General features: G+C 33.6%; 1 protein-coding gene across 2 annotated transcripts in view; it reads left to right on the top strand.

Moving 5' to 3' along the window:
• Positions 1-1,591: 1,591 nt before the first annotated feature.
• Positions 1,592-19,608, top strand: part of IA-2 (tyrosine phosphatase IA-2) — a 176,482-nt gene continuing 158,465 nt past the window's right edge. For both annotated transcript variants that reach the window (XM_089634798.1, XM_089634799.1), the window contains exon 1: positions 1,592-1,741. The gene's annotated coding sequence lies outside the window, so the exon portion shown is untranslated. The remainder of the gene's footprint in view (positions 1,742-19,608) is intronic.

The following is a 19,608-nucleotide window of genomic DNA, read 5'->3' as shown; positions in this document are numbered from 1 at the left end:
ACTTTCTTAACTACCATACTAGGCTCATTCCCTTATTACGGCATTTGTACAAGACTTTATATTTTTGCAAAAGTCAATAAAAGTCTTATCTTCTCCAAGCTTAAAATTTTTAATAAAAAATGTCTTGGTCTGGATCGGTCTGGATTGACCTGCCAGGTAAATCTGTAAAAATTTAAATAAAAAATAATCATTTCAAATAAAGAATTATTTATTAAAAATATTTGGGTACCTACTTTACCGCTTGTCTGATATGATTATTTATACTCATTAGTCCCAATTTAAAAAAAATAAAGTTCATTGAACATCAATAATTTAATTCAAATCACGAATGCACCCATGTAACGACAACCAAAATTGGTATGTTTGATTAGATTATGTGAAAAAGGATACCATATTATTAACATTAATCTTCTTTTCATTTATACAAAAAGATATAAATTTATATTTGTATGATACAGCAAAAATGGTGAACTTTGCATCAGCGAGTTTTGTATTACTTTAAAAATATAATAAATTTGGCTAAACCAGGGTTTAAGGCGAAGCTTAGTGCTAAATCAGTATTTTGATTAATCTTTATAACGAATTGGTGTACATTATGAATACCAAAAAATATTCTGTAGATAAATTGAAGGTTTTCCTATCGTTTTGCTTAAGTAGAATACAAATAAATTAATAAATTACTTAATAAAAAATATTAATGTAAACTACTAAAAATTTTTCAATGGAAATGTATGAACGCGTAAAGGAAACAACTTTCAAAAATACAGTATCATAGCTAAGATTAGTTATGTTAGTTTATTATATTATTATAATCTTAGTTTCACTTGATTAACTTTTTTGCTTTCTTATAAAATTATTTACAAAATAAATAAAAACCAGTTTTGTGCTTGAAATCGGACGTTTCTAGACTCCGTTTGTCAAGCGATTTTAATGCCTATTACCTATAATATAAGGTATACCAAAAATATAAACATTTTTGGCTTGTAGCTTCCTCTTAAGCTATTTACCTACTATGGATTAACTGAGTCTAAGACAAAATCGGTAAGGACATGGTACATGATGTAGGCTTTGGTTTTATTTTTCAAGTAAGCGGATTTATAATGTTTTCTGGGCATGCGTTAAGGTTTGAATGTGTTAAGGTATTTAATGTTGATTACTACCACAAAATTTAATCTGTATGTATCTACATCTCGGGTGACCACGTATCTAGGACACACGTACTATAACTTGGGCAACTCCTTCGCAATAAACTTAATCTTTATTTACAGACTGGACGTGAGATCTCGCGTGAGGGGTGGATTGGAAGATTTACAAGCAGGGCTGGGGTGAGCCACCCACAAATACGGGGGAGGAAGGGGTGATCCGCGAAGGTCATACTTACCATAGCCACTTACCTTCGTGTCACTCTTCGTGTTTCTCTTTCCAATTATCAGAGAAAAGCAAAAATTCACACTGGAAATTAATGTCCATACAATCGTATACGACCCAGAATACTGAATTTCATTGCTCGGTCTGGTGCGTCCTTTCGGCCCGAGCGAAAAATCGATAACCCTTAAGTGCGCAGGTCCTAGGTTGGCTCAGCTCAGTCGCGTTGACAACAGCTGGACGGGTAAACGTCGGGACGACTGTCCTCTAACTATCGCATTTTCTAGCGAATTTATCTGCCGGTCCGCGAAGTCAGTGAAACGCTATCCTGTTTTGAGAATATGCAGTGGGAAGGTGCATGGTAAACCCGTGAAAGGTAAATATCCCACCTGTTAACATATAAGCTAAATCTTCTGCCTGTGTTCTGCCGAATGTTATCAAACGGTACCTGTTACGCAAAAGGTCATGTCAATGGAACCTCGTGACATATGTTGGGTGTTATTCCCATTCTGATGCGTTCTAACATCAAATGATCTAGCCTTATCGCATCCTGCATGTGTCAATTGCTTAGAATAACCTATAACGGTAATGGTATTGTTAACAATACGTAATTTGACGATTGTTAGCAAATTGGTTCTAATTGTTAGGATAGTGTCATCTCAACTAGCAGTTTTTTTGCTCTTTATCGGGTTTACGGCGAAGAAAATGTTTTTTTTAACAAGACAAAAAGCTTTCTCTCAAATAATATAATGCTAAAAACAAGCCTACTGATGTAAACTGTGTATACAGCATGTTTAGTTAGGAAACTAAATCTGGTAATCATAATGTTTATATCAATGTATCTAGAGTGGATTATAAACACACAATCATCGGCATTAAAAATTTCAAGGTGAGTTAAAACGCGTTTTTATTAAATGGCGCATCGCTTACGAAGGTGTAACTAAGATGGTATTACAAACAGGTGTTTTTGATCCGCCATTATTTTTTCGATTCGTAACTTCTTTCCTAATAATCTTAAGAATCGTATATCTGAAATAGACTTTTATTAGATTTATTTAAGACAACTTAACAATTTATTTTCGAAACAATGTGGGATGATTCTTCAAACGTGATTTCGATTATTTCGGGAGATAAAAAAAATTGTTTTGCAGATCAGTATACATATTTTTACTGATTCTATTTTGTGTAACAAAATGAGATTGTAAATGAATGGAATCTTTCGTACAATTCGAAAGTAATTATTTTTTTATTTAAAGTGTATATTCATGACTATTTTAAAACCTTAATTTACTTGATTGTGATCTATGTCAATCTTTGACCGCCTTCGTGGTCGAGGGGTAAAACTCTCGACCAGCAATCTGGAGATAGCGGCGTGCGCAAGTAAATTTTATTAAATTTATTTATTTACACAATTTAAAATTAAAAAAAATATTATATTTGTGGCAAATTCCAAAGTGGAAGATGCTCTCAGTATCATCCTAGTGTAAGAATTGAAACTTTATTTGGTGACTAGATCTGAATGGCCAGGTACTTCTTCTTACATATCTCCTTCCTATCGCCACTACCTTCAGGCTCAAAACATATCCCGATTGGGGGTGCCATAGTCTCACTGGCTCCCGGGGAGCAGTTGAGATTAATGTGCGGTATTCACATAAAAACATGATTAAAATATGATATCCTTAATTTTTTAAATCTTTAATTTTTTTATTGTAGATACGTATTTATATTTTGTACTAAAACAGAATATCTGAAAAATAAGTATCTACATAATATAAAAGTGTAGGTATATTAAAGAATTTGTTTTTGGGGTATTATGCCGTGTTGGGCTTCCTCCTTTATTTAGCCAACGTTTCGGACAGCATTGCAGTGTCCATCATCAGGGCAGATGTCTAATCTATTGTTGTGGTGAAGTGTGTGCTTATGTACGAAGATGCGATACCGTGTTGCCAGCTCCAACGCTGACATTAACATATAATTTTTAAATGGTTTTCTGCGTTTAGTTTTGGTGTAGCCGTCAATTACCGGATACCAGGAACTTTTGAGCTTAGATCCATCGTGTCTATCAATATTTACGGGATTTATATGAATTTATGAAGAAAGAAGTAAAGAAGGAGGTAGCGCAACACGGCATAATACCCCAAAAGCAAATCACCATAATACTTTTGGTCGTGAAAATCTGAAAGATATGTTGAATTGATTTTACTCATTTTTTTCACCATTTTTCGAAAAACAAATCGATGATTCAATATCAAATGCAACTTTTGGAGCCGGGTTTATGCTTCGCCACTTTTAAAAAGACATTAAACAGCTGAATTAACCCCCTAGCAACATTATTTTTTCAAATTCCAATTACTCGAAAACGAAAGCTCAATTAAAATAAATTATTCCACGAAAAAGATGATATTGAAAGGATGTTATTGAAATTGCCTACATTTAGGAGCCTTAAGATGGTATATAATTTTTTTTTTTTAAATCGCAAAACCGAAATCAAGTTACAAGTATTAACAAGTAGGATACTATTTTTACCACTATCCGAACTTCATCAAGGTTCATAGAACCTATTAGGATACATGACCGAAAATGTGAAATATAACAAAAAATGCGAAACAGAAAAATCAGAAAAAAATCGGGCGAATCTAGAAATTGAACCCAGGACATCTTGCCGGGGCTTTAATATGTTATATAAAATTTAATCCAGATTGCTTTAACCGCTATGTGATCTTTATGTACACCGAAAAATATTCTGCAAAATGTGGTAGTAATTAATACAGTTTCACCTTCTCAAACCTACCTTACACACAACATATTGAAATATATGAAATATATAAATATATAAATTATCAGTTTGAAATATATCATGTACAAATATAAATAATTATGTGAACACTGTAAATATTATATAGAAATAAATAAAATAAAATAAAAATAAAAATTAAATTAATACTCGGTTTCGCCATTCTTTTTCATAAAACAAAAGAATGTTTTGACTTTTTGTAACATTTTTTTACAATTAATTATATCAAATCTACAAATTTTAAATGAGTTTATATTATCAAATCAACATATTTTATAAAATTTTGAATTTTTTTATATAAGTTATCAAATGTACATATTTTATATAAGTTTATATTATCAAATGTACTTACGTATTTTATATACATTTTTATAATCAAAAATACATATTCTATATAAGTTTATATTATCAAATCTACATATTTTATAGAAGTTTATATTATCAAATGTACATACTTTATATAATTTTGAATTATCAAATCTACATATTTTATATAAGTTATCAAATGTACATATTTTATATAAGTTTATGTTATCTAATGTACGAATTTTATATACGTATTTATTATCAAGGTCTACGACACATTACCATCGAACGACATTAAGATGGTAATTGGGGACTTTAACGCCAAGATAGGACAGGATCCTCTGCTCCAACACATTACAGGAATGAACAGTCTACACAAGCACGCTAATAATAACGGAACCCGAGTGATTGATTTCGCAGAATCAAGAAACCTAATAGTGGCCTCGACTCAATTCCCAAGAAAAGACATACACAAACGGACCTGGACGTCGCCAGATGGTAGACACCATAACCAAATTGATCATGTCCTGATAGAAAGAAGGGGGGCAACGAGCATCACAAACGTAAGGACGTATAGGGGTGCCAACTGTGATTCAGACCACTACATGGTGGTGGCCACCTATAGGAGCCGAATTGCAATCAACAGGACACGAAAATCACCAACTATTCCAAAAATCAATACGGAAGCTCTAAAAACACCAGAAGGCAAAGAGCAGTATCACAACGCCCTTTTAAATAGCCTCCCAGATCAGATCACTGAGCAGAACTCCCAAGAATCACTCGAAAAAGATTGGAATGATATAAAAGAAGCAATTGTAAGAGCAGTGGAATCAAGTGTCGGAAACATGCCCAGACAGCCCAGGAACCCGTGGTTTGATGAAGAGTGTGAAAGAAAGATAGCTGAAAAGAATATACTCAGAAAGAAGTACTTGGAAACGTCAACAAGAAACAAAAGACAGGCGTACGAACAAGCGAGAAAAGAAACGAGTAAGCTGATACGGGGAAAGAAAAGAAAATTCTTGAATGATATACTGCTAAAAATGGAACAGCACTTTGTCAATAATAATCCTAGAGAAGCATATAGGGGAGTAAACTTCTTCAAGAAGGGTTTCAAACCGAATACAACACTATGCAAAGACGCTGATGGATCAATTATATCAGATAAGGAACGAATAAAAACAGTGTGGAAAAACTACTTCTATAAACTTCTCAACCCTAATAGCGACCTGAGAAGTCACCCTACCAACATCCCCACTGAATCAAGTAATGAAGAATCAGCGAATCCACCAACAATGCAAGAAATAAATGCTGCACTAAAGAAACTTAAAAACAACAAATCACCTGGGAAAGACAACCTCCCGGCAGAGTTGTTCAAATATGGAAATGAGCATCTGAGAAATCTGCTATTCAATTTAATAACTAAAATATGGACACTGGAAAAAATACCAGAGGAATGGCAAATAAGCATAATATGCCCAATTCACAAGAAAGGTGACAAATTAAAATGCGAAAATCATAGAGGAATATCACTTCTATGCACAGCATATAAAATCTACACCATGATACTGAAACAAAGAATTGATAAATATGCAGAAAACCTACTGGGAGAGTATCAGGCAGGCTTCCGCACCGGTAGATCCACAACAGACCAACTGTTCACCGTCAGACAGATCTTGGCAAAGTGCTGGGAATTTGACATAGACATACACCAACTATTCATTGATTTCAAGCAAGCATATGATAGCATAGATCGGGAGTGTCTATATGACATACTACTACAATTCCAGATTCCACCTAAATTGGTTAGGCTCATAAAAGCCACAATGTCAGACTCAAGATGTCAGGTCAAAATAGACGGAGAATTGTCGGAAGAATTTACAGTATCACAGGGACTTAAACAGGGGGACAGTCTGGCTCCCACTCTCTTCAACATTGTGCTCGAACATGTAATACAAAAAACACTAATAGACACTGGCTCCAATATTTGTTTCAAGAGCAGTCAAGTTGTCGGATATGCGGATGACATCAACATTGTCGGAAGATCAATTTCAGCCATTAAGGAGGTCTTCGACCCTTTAGAAACAGCGGCGCGGGAAGTAGGACTGCGAGTTAATGTTGACAAAACAAAAATGATGGTACAGAGCAGGAACCCCTCACACAGAAGAAGAAGTAGTACACTATTTAAAGACAACTACTCATACGAAGTGGTCGACCAATTCACCTACCTGGGCTCCAGCCTGACAGAGAACAATGAGGATCCAGCAGAAATCAGAAGGAGAATCACAGCAGCCAACAAAACATACTTCTCTTTGCTGCCAGTGTTTAAGTCACGTAGTGTCCACAGAAAAACCAAAATAACCATATATAAGACCATTGTAAGAACTGTATTGGCATATGGATGTGAGGCGCTGACACTGACGGTAAAGATGGCTGAAATGCTGGATACTTTTGAAAGAAAGGTGCTGAGAAGAATATGTGGACCCGTGAAAGAGGGCGAACAGTGGCGTATCCGGCACAATATAGAATTGTACGATATATATAAGGCCCCTAGCATCTCTGCACACATGAGACTCCTCAGGCTGAGATGGGCTGGGCATGTACAGAGAATGCCGGATACACGCGTCCCAAAAAGAATTCTGACTGGTCACCCAGGTGGAAAGAGAGAAAAGTGGGAAGACCCAGACTGAGGTGGGAAGATGAGGTAAGAGGGGATGCAGCACAGCTTCTCCAGGTGACAAACTGGAAGTCAGCCGCTGAGGACAGGAGGAGTTGGAGGCGACTGTTGCAGGAGGCCAAAGCTCGATATGGGCTGTAGCGCCATCGAAGAAGAAGAAGATTTATTATCAAATTTACATATTTTATATAAGTTTACATTATCAAATCTACATATTTTAAATAAGTTTATACTATCAAATCTGCATATTTTATATAAGTTTATATTATCAAATCTACATATTTTATATAAGTTTTGAGTAGAGCTTAACAGAGTTGCTTTGACCAAGAAATCATAAGTAGAAAACTTGAAATATCACTATGCCAAAGATCATCACCATAATTGCATTTAGAATACACTTTAGTAGATTGTAGAATTCACAACATCATAACTTTACCTTAAACCATTTATAAGTCCCCGAGCAACACGGGGTATATATCAGCTAGTATTTACTATAGCAAAACCAAAATTGCTTCTGAAATCACAAGTTTGTAAATAGGTAGGTATTTAAATACCTACGTGATTATAAACCACAAATATTTTATGTACCATTTTCAAAATTTCAAATAAGGAGTTGTACAATTTGACCTGAGAAATGTCACCATCAATTTTTTTTTCAAATTTTTTTCAAGCCGGTAGGTACAATAATATTGAATATTCCGATTTGTCGTCCGACCACGATCGTGCGAACTCTGGCGGGAGAAAATATAGTATCCAACAAACTAATCCAGATGGTGTGGTCTTAACCGGAACGGGAACGTAACAAAGGAAATTCACAGGCCGGCCAAATGGTCGAGTTAAAACTGGGCTAAAGGCCTTTGTGGTTTAGGGATAAGGCTCCGACTGGCAAGCCGGAGGTCGCGGGTTCAAATTCCAGCGTACGCAAGTGAATTTTATTTGATTGATTCGTATTATATCAAAATTTAAGAGGAAGCTACAAGCCAAAAATGTGTATATTCTTGGTATACCTTATATTGTAGGTAAAAGGCATTAAAATCGCTTGACAAACGGAGTCTAGAAACGTTCGATTTCGAGCACAAAACTGGTTTTTATTTATTTTATAAACAATTTTATTTATTTACAATTTACATTTTTTTTTATAAGAAAGCAAAAAAGTTAGTAGTTTAAATTTATATTCTTATTGAGTATTTTTTAAATTTTATTTGTATTCTACTTAAGCGAAACGATAAGAAAACCTTTAATTTATCTAAAGCATATTTTTGATCTTCATAATATACACCAATTTGTTATAAAGATTATTCAAAATAGTGTTTTAGCATTAAGCTTCGCCTTAATAATTTAAAATGAGGTATTTTTACAATACTCTCAATGTCTCAATATCGCTCTGGATCTATTGATTTATTTTCGAGGTATTACGCCATGTTCGCTATCTCCTTCTTTAGCCAAAGTTTCGGACAGTATTACAAGTATCCATCATCAGGAAAGATGTATAAACGTTGGACAAAGAAGGAGGTGGCACAATACGACATAATACCACAAAACTAAATCACTGGCTTACAATACTTCTGGCCACCACTCAGAAATGACAAGATTTGCTTCTTTGGTGACCAGATCTGAATAACTAGGTACTTCTCCACCTTCCTCTTCCCATCTCCTTCCCCTCCTTACTACTTTTAGCCTCAAAATATAACCTGATTGGGAATGTAATAGTCTCAACAGTTGTTCGGTTTCACAAAAAAAAAGTGCAAACAATTAGGTATGCCAACGTGATTATTATTGAAGTCACCTGAAGTTTAAAAAAGAAACCTGTACTTGCTTTGACGTAGTTGAAAAATCGGTTTACGTCATAGTTCACCCGTTTCCTTGCTGTCCCATTTTTTCGCCATTTCTTCGACTGAGAAAGTTTATTTCCTGGACTTTGTTTCACCACTTATTGCATAACACGGTAAAGCTTTTTTCAGAAACATTTTATTTATACAATATGTCGACGAATAACGTCATCGGTTATTGATTCCTTTGTCTCGTAACAGTTTACGTTACTATAACAGAGTGTTCTGAAATAAGCAAATTCGGTAAATACCCCACTGAGGGGAAATGTAGGCCAAATAATACAGGGTTTTCCAATAAGAGGTGTTATTTTGATATTTAATCGTAAAAGATCAATGGTTTCGTTGCTTGTGTGGCACGTAGCGCCGTCTTGTTTAAAGTAAACGTTGTTCAAATCAATACCATCCAATTCCGGCAAAAAAATCATTAATCATTTCTCGATAGCGCAATCCATTCTACGTACCTGTTTCTCCAGCCTCATTTTCAAAAAAGTAAGGTCCAATGACTCCGCCGGACTATAAACCGCCCAAAACAGTCACACGTTGAAGATAAAGAGGCTTTTCAACATTAATTCTTGGGTTTTCCGAGCCCCAGATGCGACAATTTTGCTTGTTGACGAAGCCACCGAGGTGGAAATGGGCCTCATCACTCAAAATGATTTGCATTTGATTCACTCAAGTGAATTTTAATAATTTCAATGCATTGTTGAAGCGTGTATCATTCCATTTTTATTAAAAACATAGTTTCTACTTGTCAAATGTTAAAAAATGACAGCTTCGAAAGTAACATCTACCGAAATAGCGGGCTATTCAAAATAACACCTCTTATTGGGAAACCCTGTACTATCGTTTTCGCATTAAATTGGCCTATTAACTAAGTATTAATACACAAAAATTCAGCCTGCGTATGTTTGTGCTCGCAAAATTCGAAAAGTAGTCGACCGATATCGCTGAAAAGAAAAAGAAAAGTTTTTTCCTATTAATGCCAGAAGTATTTAGAGAGTTGTTTGAGTGATATAAGAAGTCGGGGACGCCCGAGGAATACTCAACGCAATATCCCGGTACCAAGTAAATCAAGTATACACGTGCATATATGATTTTTTTAATGTATTTACTAGCTGTACCCCGCCACGCATTGCTGTGGCGCAGTCTTTCTGTGTAGATAGAGAAACAAAATGTTGCTTTTATGTCCAATAGATGGCGCTGTTTGAAAAATCATGTTTTACCTGTCACAGGTGACATCTATACACGGTGTCCGGAAACTCGTAGTACAAGCGGGAAACTGGAGAATCTACACCACATGGGGAACCCAAAAACACATAAAGTTTTTTGATTTGAGCATTTTCACAAAAAAAAAACCAAAAAAAAATATTTTTCGCCTATTTTAGGGTTAAAGTTTTTTCTGGTTTTTAAGGTTGAACAACAGATGTTTTAACCCTGCAGAGCAGAAATATTTTATGATTACATCGGGTTAAATGAAGGGTGATTTCAAAATAATGCTTCAAATCCGAGTTTCTTCATTTGTTTTACTTTCAAATAGTTTTAATTAGTTGGGTACTTTGATCTTCAGTAATAATTTATAAGAATTTGATTAAAAAAAAAAAAAAAAATCAACTTCTAACTCGATTTACTCGATAACGAAAGCTCAAATAAAAAAAAAATACTACAAAATCGACTCCAAATGTGATGTAGATGCACCAGTTTCCCGCTTGTACTACGAGTTTCCGGACACCCTGTATAACATAGGTTTATAAAAACACACGCGCATTCGAATGCAACGTTGCGTAAAAATTTAAAAGCAATCGGCGAAGAGCTTCCAGAGATTTAATATTTTGAAAAAAATAACATTTATATTTTTATTTATCTAGATTTTGCAAAACCTATGCAAGAACCCATTCATTGTAAAAGTGATTAAAAATTACAAAAAATATAGTTAACATACATAAGTACAAAGGGTTAAATGTAGGTACATATAATTAAAAGTTAAAGGATACTCCGTGCTTAGTAATAAAAAAAAAACTTTTGGTGTTCACAAATACATTCAAACATGTCCGTTTAGAGTGATTTGCCTGAACTTAATTGACTTATTTTTGTATAATCTAAGTTAAATTAAACTAAATTAATAACAATTTTTGGTTATTCTACATAAAATGAATGTAAAAGAGTTAAAATTTGAAAGGTTCTTAATCTTCTTCTTTAAGAAGGAGGTAGCGCAACACGGCATAATACCCCAAAAGCAAATCACTATAATGACTATAATATTTCAGGCCGTGAAAATCTCATTTCATACAACATATGTTGAATTGATTTTACTAATTTTTTTCACCGTTTTTCGAAAAACAAATCCATGATTCAATATCAAATGCAACTTTTGGAGCCGGGTTTATGCTTCGACACATTAAAACAGCCGAATTAATCCCCTAGCGACAGATTTTTTTTTTCAAATTCTAATTACTCGAAAACGAAAGCTCAAATAAAAAATATTATTCCACGAAAAAGACTCATAATTCAATGTAGATTCGTCAATTTCCTATTTCCCGCTTGTACTACGAGTTTCCCGACCCCGTGTATAATTTTTATTTAAGGGACTTATTTTTGTATGATCTAAGTTAAATTAAACTAAATTAATCATAATTTTTAGTTATTCTAAATAAAATGAATGTAAAAGAGTTAAAATTTGCAAGGTTCTTAATCCACTTATTTCATATGGTGGGGGGATCAGAAGGGAACATCTAGATTAGTGCGCCAGTCTAGGACACTAAGCGGGAATCCTAAATCCCGCCGGGGAATGAATGCAGCGGGCATTATTTGACCACATCTTCGGTGGTCTACACCGCACCGCATTCATACGTCACCGACTGTAGGAGGAACTTATATAACTGTAAAAACTAATTGATTTATGTATACGTACATAATTTTCATTGTGTTTCTTTTTCGAAACATTTTTTCCAAGCCGGTAATTTCTCAACAGTAACCAGAAAAAAGCTCAGGATTTTGAATATTAACTTGATTAATGACCCGATCGAAATGAAATCCGCATTGAAAAATGTAATGGTTCGCCATAAATATTGATAAAGTCTGATGAATAGGTTTCAAAAAAATAGACGGAGTTTTACGGTACGGGAAATCATAAGAAATTCAAATAAAAATATTATTTATGTTATTACTTTATTAAACGTCCTTGCTCCAGAAACTGATCTACGAGAAGGTATTTTCTGAATACAGTTATGTAAAAGAAAAAAAATATCGTGTATATACGTTTAACAAAATACATTATAATGGTGTAAATATCGCTGGAAATAGGTTAAAAAACATTTGAGGCAGTACTAGGATGGAGAAACTGGATGTACAGGGTGTTAAGGGACGTACTTGACTTATTTTAGCCCGTGATTCCTGACATTATTCGAAGTTAAAAAAATCGAATTTTGGTCTCCGGTGCCTTTTTTGATGTTTTTTTAAACAATTTTTAAAAGATTTAAAACAAATCCTTCCACTTGTCACTCAGCCGAGTAACCGCCCTCCCTCTCACGCCAATCCTTGCTGTCAAATAATTGCTAATTTTTATTTTATTATTTTATTTTGTATATTTTTTTTTTGTTTTTTCACATGTTTCCGTGTGTTTATTTATTTATATATACGCCTATAAAGGCTGTTCAATTTTTTTATTTAAAAAAAAAACATCAAAAATGTCACCCGAGACCAAAATTTCTTTTAATTTTTTTATTCCAAATAATATAATGCATTATTGGTTACAGTAAGTCAAGTACATGTCTTAACACCCTGTATAGAAACCAGAAAAAAACCGTGTTCCACGCTCATACCGCGAAAGTTTGTGTGGTGGTTATTTATGATTTTTAAAAAGTAATTATTCTTATTTTTAAAAAATTGTCAAGTGTAATCGTAGCTTTACTTTTGCGAGGAAGGTAGGCGACGATACGCTCTGCGCATCATGACTTGGACAATTTCGGCATATTCTAATACTAATTTTTCTCCGTGTTCTTTACTTTACAATTATTATTTCTCTCCACACAATAAATTCAAGCCTGTGACAGACCATGCTAAAGGAGCGCTATATTTTCGTGGCTTGGAATATTTCAGTATATTTCTCGCCATACATTCCCAATGCTAGTGTATGGCGAGCGATATACTGAAATATTCTAAGCCACGAAAATATAGCGCTCTTATAGCGTGGTCTGTCACAGGCTTGAATTTATTGTGTGGAGAAAAATGAGTATTGTTAATTTATTAAGAATCTCTTCAAATTATTGGTAATCCGTTTAAAAACGGGATTGAAAGCCATTCCCTGATAAACTTCTTGTAAATTCGTAATAATATCGGAACACGTGTTCATGCAGCTGCGTTTTTCTTGATGATATTTAATAACGAAATACGAAAAAGGTTTTTATGAACACGTGTTCCGACATCGTGACAATACATTGATATTTTACTAAAAGTTTATCAGGAAACCTCTCAATTCATTCGTTAAGGACCTGCAATCCCGTTTTCGATCGGATTACGAATAATTTGAAGCGATTTTTAATAAATTAGCAATTTTTTTTCTCCGCGTATAACTTATAAATCACTATCGGTGCGAGGTTATTATTATGGTTAATACTAAGCAAGTACTAAATTATTTCACCAAATAATTTACAGAAATATTCTTTGATAATATATCGGCTTACAGTTACACCCACAGCCTGCCAAATCCATTGTTTACTTGATGATTTGTTTATATATCAGTCTAACATCATGTTGTAAATACGCTGATAGCTTTTTGTATACATCTCTAATGTATTCAATTAAATAGGTACAATAGGCTAGAACTGCGAGATATTAAATTTCATTCCCAGTTTGGTTTTAAATGAGAGATTTGGGAACTGAAAGGCTTCGAAATAATAACGACACCCACACCTTTGTGAAACGCCATATAAAACACGTCGTTAACCCAGTACTTAGGTACCTAAAGGATGACGTGAGCTTTTTTTTTAATTTTTAATATCTTTTTTTCAAAGCTTTTTGGTTGATAATTTCTCGTTCGTGTTTCCATGTTAGAATAATAAAAATACTCAGATCAAAAAAAATCTGTCTTTTCTGTTTAAAATCTTTCGTCAGAGATTCGTTGATATTGTCTTAAGGCGAAGCTTAGTGCTAAATCACTATTTTGATTAATCTTTATAACGAATTGGTGTACATTATGAATACCAAAAAATATGCTTTAGATAAATTGAAAATTTTCCTATCGGCTTCGCTTGAGTAGAATACAAAAAAAATTAAATTACTAAATAAAAAATATAAATGCAAACTACTAGATTTTTTTAAAAATAGAAATATATGAACGCGTTAAGGAAACAACTTTTGAAAATACAGTATTATACCAAAGATCTGTGACAGTTTCACTTGATTAACTTTTTAACTTTCTTATAAAATTATTCACAAAATATATAAAAACCTGTTTTTGGCATGAAATCGAACGTTTCTAGACTCCGACTGTCAAGCGATTTTAATGCCTATTACCTACGATATAAGGTATACCAAAATTATACACATTTTTGGTTTATAGCTTCCTCTTAAATGATTAATGCAATGCACCACATTGTCTCACATTTGGAATCGGGCCGCTAAAAAACACTCCTTATGTAGATGGTGATAAGTTTTAAATTCCCACTTAACGTGCAAGAAAAAAACATCGCCCAAAAGTGTGTTTTATTTTATTTTGCGAAGCTTAGGCACAAACATTTAAATGTTTTATCATTCTCTAAATAACTTTATTTTCCAGATTGCATTACAAAAACCATAACCGAAAATGGGTTCTTTAAACAGTTTTTATAGGCCTGAGACATTATTTTTTTATGGGCTTATAAAAAGAGTTGTCAAAAAAACGTTCGATTATTTCAAAGACGTGTTCTCGCAGTATTTAATTAAAGAATTTAAAATATCAAAATCGATCAAATTTTCTAACCAAAAACACATGATTTTGCTTCACTACGTAGTGTTTCTTACGTAGTGTTCCTTAAATATTACAATTTGAGGTTGTAGGTACTCATTAAGTAACTCAAATATCATTATTCAGTTCTGCTAATATTTTATTTTTTAGTATTGTGTCAGCTATTTTGGTAAACAGATATCATTGCCTTTTCAGTTAGTAATGACATCTGCCAAAAAAGGAGAGATTAAAAGCTTTGCACGTCGTAGGAAAATCAATTAGGATTCTGATTCAAAATCATACGGATTATCCTGTCAAATCTTTGTTCACTGATTTGAAATAATTTGTCAATATCTGTAATAAGTAATTCTGTTCAGCAATAAAACACCCCACGCAATATAAATATACCCATATTCCGAGAATGCCAATAAAATCGGAAATACGCAAGTTTATTCGTTCGCAATGAGGTTGCTATACACCATTTGAGTTATTTAAGTATAGGTTTGTTCAAATAAACCTATATTTATCTTTAAAATAAAGCCACCCAGCTGGTAACGTACTACAAGGATTATTAAAACGGCTTCAAGTGAGGTCCGCATCTTCACAACATGTTGCCTTAGGTTCGGCAATGGTTAAAATAATACAGTTATTCAGGCATCTTCTGAAAAAATAAACCTAGGTATACCGTCTTACTCACAGGTAATAGATAATACGGGGTATTATAATGAGTTAGTTTATTATGTTACTCATAATCACGCGCACGCGTACTGCATATACCGGCCGTAATACGACAGTATTAGAAGTTCACAGATATTTAAACCGCCCGATCCCCAAGTATGGAAACGTATTACGATCGTATTCAGATTCGTATTAATAATTTGTTATCGCGGACTTGTAAAATGTAAAAAAGCAGTAATATCCATTTGCAGCACTGTCAGAGGAATATTTTAAATCGAAATATCCATTTACCAATGCAAATACGGAACGCATAATTGGCCGGATTTCCAAGCAATTCAAAACAGATTGGTTCAAACACACAACGACATCGCAAATGTTATCTGAAGAAGCGTGAAGTTAGTGATGAAACACGAAATGCGAAAATGAACTTGTTTTTGAAGATTGGAACAACGTCGTACCATTCCAAAAAAATCTTTCATTAATATTATTATCTTTACTCCCGTATACTACGGCTATCTATACCAACGCTACAGCGGCGTATTAGGGAATCCTTATAAGTAAGACTGTTATAGTATTCAGGACCAATAAGCGTAGGATGAATGGCAAACTTATTACTTAGGGAGTGGACATGACAAATACGACTTGCAAAATCCAACCCAAGTCAAGGAGTGAGTTAGCGTGTCAGGTTGAATGACATTCACTGTGGAACAACATTCGATCAAGTTTCCATTAAATTCACTTATTTTCATCACTAAAAATATTATTTATTTACTACAAAAAAGAAGCTAAAAGTGTAATAATTAATAATCAGGTTTTTAAGGGCCAAATGTGCTTGACCTCAAGATCCTTTCTATGGTAGGGAAATCCGACCCTGCCTACGAAGGTGTACAAAAACATTCGAGCTTCGAAATATAACTAGGGTTATTTTCAGAGCTTCGAAAGCACGCTTCATAATAAGGTATCTCACTGGAGTGGTGCATTTATCTGCTTCACGTTCATTTTCCATTTGTCTTCTTGACGCACAGCCTCTCCATCTGTTACTCTAATACACTCTAACTTCCGGCTTCCTGTTTCCGGGACTTGCTACTAGATCCTCTCGAAACTATTCGCTAGACAATGTAAATAATTAATTCACTCAGCAATACGCCTATATGTTTTAAATAATATATTATTTAACCCTTGGAATGCCAGCTGATTTTACGGTATCTTGAACCTTAATAAATGCTCCTAACATAGTAAAATAAATTTTACTCGCCTGGAAAGGAAATAATATATCTTACCCTAATATTGCAAATATTCTGATATAGACCAGTCAGTGGCTGAGTTGGCATCGTGCGACCAATTCCTCGGCTGGTCAAGTCCCCCATCACGACACAAGCAACATTTTCCGCTTATTGTAGTGGTAGTAAGAGACTTTAAAAAATGGTCAGGTTATTCGTAACCCGGGAATGTTAGTATTTCTATTAATATTAAAAAATATATAATTACATATTTTCTAGATGTATCATCGTAACACAATAGTGTTACGCTGATAATTTCTTGCATGTTTTATCATCTTAAGTATTTTTGCCTTAGCGTAGCGAAATTGTCTGTAGAGTTACGTTCCGTTTCTTGTTTCGAAAATTTTTTGCATACACTATCCTAATATTATTCAAACTAGCCTTACTTTTACTAGATGGCTAACTTTGACTAGGTGGCTTACTTTTACCGAGCTTCACGATATTACGGTACCTATCTGTCAAAAGAATGTTTGAAAAGAATAAATGTTACTAAGACAGTTAAGTATTTTTTAGAAAAATTGTATAATTCCTTATTTGAAATTAAAAATATGGTTACACAAAATATTACACAGTTTATAATTATACCTACACATACATTTTATGGGTGACCGGATAAATCATCAAAATGATAATTCATCACGTCTTTAAAAAGTTTAACTGGGTTAAGTAGGTTAGGTTAGGTTAGGTTTAAATTTTTTTTTTTTCATCGTTTCTAATGACTTTATATCACTTTTTAAAGGTGTGTTGAATGTTGTCGATGTGTTGATTTATCATGGAACCCATTTTATGATTGGGTTTGGTTTTTAATTATTAAATAAGTGAAAAATAAAAACATGCTTTTTTAAACGACCACGATAACAAATACGTAAAGTTTTAAAATATTTTATTTTTCACGGCCAAAAGTTGATATTAGCTACCTCCTTATTTAGAAAATATTTCGGACAGCATTACAGGGTCCATTATCAGGTCAATTACACATCTGCCCTAATGATGTAAACTGTAATGTTGTCCGAAAGGTTGGCTAAAGCAGGAGGTAGCATAACACGGTATAATACCCCAAAAATAAATCACAAAATTAAAGGTTTATTCGTCAGATTTTGTACCCACTTTGTACTTATTAAGTATTGAGATTCACGGATTCACAACAAATGTAATAATTCTTTACAAAGTGTATTTTGCATTTTAAATTGCTCTTCGGAAAATCCTTAAAGTGAAGTGGCAAAAACTTTTTAACGGTGAGCTCTGGAGTTATGATATCTGCACAGGTTTGAGTCTTCGGAATTTGTAGGTCAATGTGACTGTTTTAGCTCGCAAAATCAGTCATACAAAAAATTATGACAAGGTTCAATATTGTTCATTCCATATTATGTTTCAAATGTTCATTACAAAAATTAGTATTGAAATTTATTGAGAGAAAAAAAATTCCTCGCGAGTGCAAATAGAAGTACATACGTTAGTTAAACAAGTTTCAATAATTGATATTTTAATTGAAGAAGAAGATAATATTAATTGAAATCTAAATGAAAGATGAAAAAGAACAAGACACAGAAAATAAAAAGATAATGGTCACAACTAGGAATTGAACCCAGGATCTCGTAACTTACCGGGACAGGCGTCTTAACCAACTTGACCATTTATTGAACGTCATATTTATCGATCTCATATTTCAAATTTAGAATAATCTTGCAATTAATTTTTCCCATATTTTTGGCATCTACCATTTTAAAAGGGAAGATATTTAATTCTAATGAAATTGGTTTGTAACCTAGAAAATGTCTCGGATAAAAATTCCTATTTTTATTATGTTTTTTTAATGGTAATAAAACTACGTGATTCATTATAGTTGTTACATAGAAGAAATGAGGAAATTACAATATCTCAACATCATAGCCTACGTACGTGTCCTTATCGTAACAATTGATTTTTTACGAAAAGCTGATAAAATTCCTACACTATCTCTGAGCATATACGATAACACAATATAATATATAATATTACAATGGTTTGTACACTTTGGACACTATCATTATTTATACTCGTTATGCGTTATAAACACATAGTATAGTGTACCAAAGCCCTCCAGCCAAAGCTCGTGCTAACTATGAATCGATAGATAAAATAAGATTATGTATGGGATTATTAGCATGATAAGGTAATGTGGATGTTTCGAGTCAAACAATCAGAATGTTTTCTATTAGACAAAAGGTCTATTAGTTTCAAAAATCGATAACAAGGAACAGTATAAACTATTATAGTTTGAAAATATCTTCATATAGATCAGAGGTTCCCAAACTTTTTTGCCCCGTAGACCACTTTCCAAAAATATTTTTTTTTGTAGACCCCCTGCCTACCGAATATTGAATTTTTCTAAATCTATTAACGTCCCATGTGATAATCATTGATTTTTTTTCGTAAAAATATTCCCTTCCCTTGCCTGCCCTACAACCGGGTGGCGATATAGTTCCTCTGTTTTGCATTGTGCAGTCAGGGGCGCCCTTGTGAGGTATTACACCAAATGAAAATGGAGCAGGATAAGCAACGGGAATTTCTTTCTGTAGCTGGCCCTACAGAACTGCCCATCAGTTCTTTTTGTCATATGATATCCGATTCTTCAACCTTCCATTTCCAGAGTCAAAATGTCCTCAAACTTAGTTTTGAAGTCTGTGTGAAGTACATATAAATGTTGAACGTCATTATTACCCTGCACGTTTTTCAAAAACAAGTTGGGGAACTAGGAAAATTCCCGACTTCCAATGTGCAAT

The sequence above is a fragment of the Hesperophylax consimilis genome, chromosome 8 (genome assembly GCF_061612785.1).
Source record: "Hesperophylax consimilis isolate HC1 chromosome 8, BYU_Hcon_1.0, whole genome shotgun sequence".
Lineage (NCBI taxonomy): Eukaryota > Metazoa > Arthropoda > Insecta > Trichoptera > Limnephilidae > Hesperophylax > Hesperophylax consimilis.
This window is presented reverse-complemented; position numbering and strand designations above follow the sequence as displayed.